Here is a 5171-nt window from a genome sequence, read left to right on the forward strand (position 1 = left end):
ACCACAACAAACCTAGGATTATGTTGCCAACCACTAACCATTTCTCTCTTACTCTTAAAGCCACAAAGTGCTCTAAGCTGACCATCTGTCTCAAGTAAACCATATTCAAGTGGAAAAGTAAAGGTCAAGGATAGGAGTTTTACCCACTTGAATATTGTATTGGATGGTAATCGCTTTGGGGGAGAGGTCTCTAATAGCTTTGGCAAGGTGATTTCAAGCTCCATTCCCTTGTGCTCTCCCTTGGCAACTTCCACCTCTTTGCAAGCTTTTTCAATTTCAACCTCTTCCTTTTGGTAGCTTTCTTCCTATTCAATCTCTTCTTTATTACCTACCAAGGGCATGGGAGGTTGTGCTTCTTCTCCTTTAATCTCTATGTCAAGTCCAATGGGAAAGGATTCAATTGTAGATAAGGATTCATTAATGATTGAGTCCATCTCTTGATCAACCTCTTCAAAGTCTTTAACCAGGCTATGCCTTAGAGGTTGTACACCCTCCTCAACATCAATTTCAAACATCTTTGAAGGAGGCTCTATAACTTGACTTTCCCATGGAGGTTCAGCATCTCCTAAGTCTTCAACCACTTCTTCCTTTTCAATAATTACAGCTTCCTCCAGTTGTTTTAGCATAAAATCGTACTCCTCTTTGATGATTTTCTTTCTATGACAACTCCCTTCAACTACTCCTTCATCTTCAAGGGTCTCTCCTACCTCCACATTTTGGGCTTTCTCTTGCTCCTCTGGAACTAGGGCAGCGTGTAACTGATCCATCGCGTCCTTAAGACGATCTCTTCTCTCTTGTTCCATGTCACTAGCTTAATTGGGATCGTGTTGCTCTTGGGTTGATGGATGTGGGTGTTCTTCCATAGAGGGTGGTGGTGTACTAGAGCTTGAGGGTTGAGTATTGGAGGTAGAGGGTTGGTCCATGCGAGATATAAGATTTTGGAGTGTAGAGGTTAGACTAATGATAGAGGCAAGTGTGGTATGAAGCTCTGTTTGCCCTTGGTGAATAACACCAAGGGTGTTGTCATCCAGTGGAGGTTGGGGTGGATAGGAGGGTTCATTATTTTGGAGAAAGGGTGCATGGTAGGAAGGTGGTTCTTCTTGGTAAGAATATGGAGATGGTGTGTATTGAGGTGGTGGTTCTATGTATGGTTCATTTGGTTCGTATTGTGGTTGGTGTGGTGGATAAGGGTTAGGGTCATATGGAGGTGTTTGGTTGTAGGGGGCTTGTGAGTATGGTGGTTTAAAGCTATGTCGAGGAGGGGGTTCATAGACATGTTGTGGTGGGTATTGAGTGTCACGTAAAGGTCCATTATAACTATTGTCTTGGTATGCATCATGGAATGGTTGTTGCTCGTGGTATATTGGAGGGGGTTATTGCCAAGAGGACTAATCAAATCCTTGTGACTCCTCCCATCTTTGATTGTTCCAACCATGGTGCATGTTGTCATTATAATCTCCTCTTCCTGCAACATAATTATAACCATGCTCGTAGCCAAAGGGGTGAGAGTTCATAGTAGAAGAGATAAACAAAAACTAATAAAGATACGCAACTAAGTCCTAAAACTAACAAACAAGTAAAAAGAAAATATTTACAATAACCAATAATAAGGCACACGTTTGCAATTTCCTAGCAACGGCGCCATTTTGACAAACGGACTTCTGCCGATAAAGAATTTCACAAAAATAATCACATTGTAAGTATAGTTTCTAAACCAACAGAGAATCCTTTCGTACAAAAAACTTGTTTCTCACTAAAGCAAACCCAGTAAAATTTATAACCGAAGTATTTAAACCTCGGGTCGTCTCTCAAGGAATTACAGGGAGGTATGATTTATTATTGGTTATGGAAAAGTATCTTTTGGGTTTTTGAAATAGGGAATAAGGAAATAAATTGCAAGAAAGTAAATTAATAATTAATAAAACTCTTGGCAAGGTATGAGAACTGAAAATCCTGTCCTAATTATCCTTATCACTGGTGATGAGAATCGTTCACTGCTTCCACTTAGTTAACCCTTACTAAATAAAGGAAAGTCAAAGTGGACTAATCAATTTGATTCCTCAAGTCCTAGTCAACTCTTAAGGAAAGACTAGCTTTAGAGGGATCCAAACCAATAAGCAAATTCTAATTATCAATCACAAAGGAGTTTGATAACTTGAGTGTCACCAATTACTCAACCAAAGCCAAAAGGGAAAAAATCTAAATTATTTATATCATAAATAGAAGAAAGCAATCATAAATATGAAATACCTCAAATTGCATTAAATAAAGAAAATCAAATCTATCATGGAGTTCATAAATCAAATTGGGAAAATAAACGAACTAAAGTCATAGAATAGCTAAAAGTAGAAGAGAAACTAAATTAAAGGAACATTGAACCTGGAATGAAGAAGAAGTAAATCCTAATCCTAAAAGAAATCCTAAAACCTAAGAGAGATGAGAGAGCATCTCTCTCTCTAGAAAACTACATCTAAAACCTAAATTGTGAATAATGAATATTGTATCCCATGAATGGATGGATTCCTCCACTTTATAGCCTCTAATCTGTGTTTTCTGGGCTTGGATTTCTGGACCCTTTTTTGACCCAAATCACATACTGATCACTGGCCAAAATGTTGAAACTAAAAGCATAGTAAATTGCATGCTTCTACTTTACTAATTTTTTGACAGTTGCAATATGCTTACCAAAGGAGAGGTGCCAGAACTAGTCCAAGCTTCATAAAGGCTCTGTGATGAGTTATCTGGGTCTGTGACCTAAATAAGAGTCAATATTTAACAATAGTTCCAGGTGTAGATTTCTGCAGATCAGTGGCTCCAATTAGTTTTTTGCCATAAGTTATGACTCCTTCTCCTTCCCAAACCTGTTTCATGAATTCAAGGAAAAATCATACTAGTCTAGAAACAATAACAGGGCGAGAGCTAATATGACAGAGCTTAATTGAAGATGGTGATAGAATAGTTTTGACTAACCAAAAATGCAGTCTCATTATACGACCTTAGAACAGTAACCACAGCCAAATCAATGATCATCAACGACTCTAGGAGCCTCTAATTTTCTAGATTCAGGCCAGATCAAATGCAGAATTTTCACTACTCAGCAATAATTCAGCAAAGCTAGCAGCAAAAAATCAAAATATAAAATTGCAAAATTAGAGTCTACAACAGCAAAAGCTTCAGAATCAGCAAGGAATCCAAAACTTACAGAAGAAATTCACATCAAAGGAGAAGAAGGAGACTCATCAGATTTCAATTTTACATTTTAACCTCAACAACAAGCAAAATCAACAAAGCTGGCATATCGATCAATAATTCAGCATTCATCTTTGTCTATTTATGCAAAAAATGAAGAAGAAGCAACAGATTTGGCTGAAGAAGAAGAATTAGCTTTCAATTTTGAATTTCAACCGGTATAATCAAGAGCAATTTCAGTTCGAGCAGGATTCTAAAATTCAATTCCAAAACTGCAATCAAAATTACCTTTCATTCCAGAACACACAAGAGAAGAACACCTGGATCTACATTTGGCGCATTTGGAGGAAACGGCTCGGGCCGAGCTGAGGAGGAAGTTGCCATCCAGGGCGGCGGCGTAGCAGCAGAGGGGTTGAATCGCCCACCGCCAAAGCCACCTTACTCGTTTACAAAGGTTGTGGTTGGCTGGGCGACAGCCAGCCGCGCCATCGCAAAGTTGGAGGGAGATGACACCGTGCATGAAGGAGGCGGATGGGCCCAGAGCGGTGAGAACAACGACGACGCGACTACCTCCGCGACCACCAGAGGCAGAGATCTTCCCTAAAGGATGAGTGCAGTGATTCCTGAACCGGTGGATGAGGATAACCAGCAAATGGTCGTTGCTGAGGTCAGTGATGAGATTGTGCGACACAAGCGGCGGCGGCAGCGCTGATAGAAGCTCGTGGACAGTGAGAGAGCGTGGACGGAGAGAGGAAGAAGCTCTTCACTTGTGTGGAGTGTGAATGGAGGTCGAGAGACTAGGGTGTAAGTTAGGGTTAGCTGAATGTTTCCGACGGAAAATTTTAAATTACAGACGGATTTTCTGTCTGTAATAGTTTAATAAAACGCAACGATTTGTCCATTTAATTACAGACGGAAAATCCGTCTGTAACTATTTTTCACGGGAAAAAAATTAATTTTTTCGACAGAATTATCGATAGATTCTCTTTTCCGTCTGTAATTTATGCTAATTCATTTTTTTTGTTTTCTGACAAAAAATTTCTCTGAAATTCTGTCTGTATTTTCGTAGGATAAAATCCGTCGGAAACATCCGTCTGTAATAACTAGTTTTTTAGTAGTGTCCTTAAACTCGGTGAAACTCGTCGAAGGTCTCATGAAAACACTCAATAGATCCTTATCCATAAACCTAATTCCGGAACGCGTTTTTTTCTCAATCGACCTCTATAGTGTACCAAAATCAAGAAGTTCTCATCGGTAGCCATTGTGCGGCTCACTATGATGGAGAATTCACATTCCACAATTATTTATACACATTTATTCCCTACTAAATCGAATTACCTTGCCTCCATTTACATATGTTGCTGAAATTATGTTAAATCTGGTCTTCAACAAGGTAAATCGAATTAAGCTACTTCGATTTACTTAAAAAATATCACCTATATATGCATAAATCTAACTGGCTTAATTCGATTTATTTACTGTATGTGTAAATCGAAATTGATTAATTCAATTTATATCTAGCTAATGCACCCCTAATAAAACTATGTTGCCTAATTCAATTTATTTTTAAAAATTGTAATTCAAATTACTCTGATTTGATTTACATAAAAGATGTCTTTAGAAGGTTCACATACTACTTTTTATTTTGAATGATATATGTAATATTTATTTCATGCCATTAGTTTATCTAACTAGTTTACCCAATAATTTAAAAAGCCAAGAATTAGTCAGCATTTAGTAGAGTAACTTTGAAGTCACGTCATATTTTTGCTTGGTACATTTTAAACTTCGGTTTCGATTCCTATGAAAAACTCAGTCAAGTTCTTTTGAAAAAATAAAGTGTAGTTTTATTATTTTTTGTCAGGTTTTTCACAAATTAAAGTAATATATTTATTTAAAGTACCATTGTACTGTATTAATCTTAAATAATAATAATAATAATAATAATAATAATAATAATAATAATAATAATAATAATAATA

This window comes from Arachis duranensis, chromosome 1 (genome assembly GCF_000817695.3).
Source record: "Arachis duranensis cultivar V14167 chromosome 1, aradu.V14167.gnm2.J7QH, whole genome shotgun sequence".
Classification (NCBI taxonomy): domain Eukaryota; kingdom Viridiplantae; phylum Streptophyta; class Magnoliopsida; order Fabales; family Fabaceae; genus Arachis; species Arachis duranensis.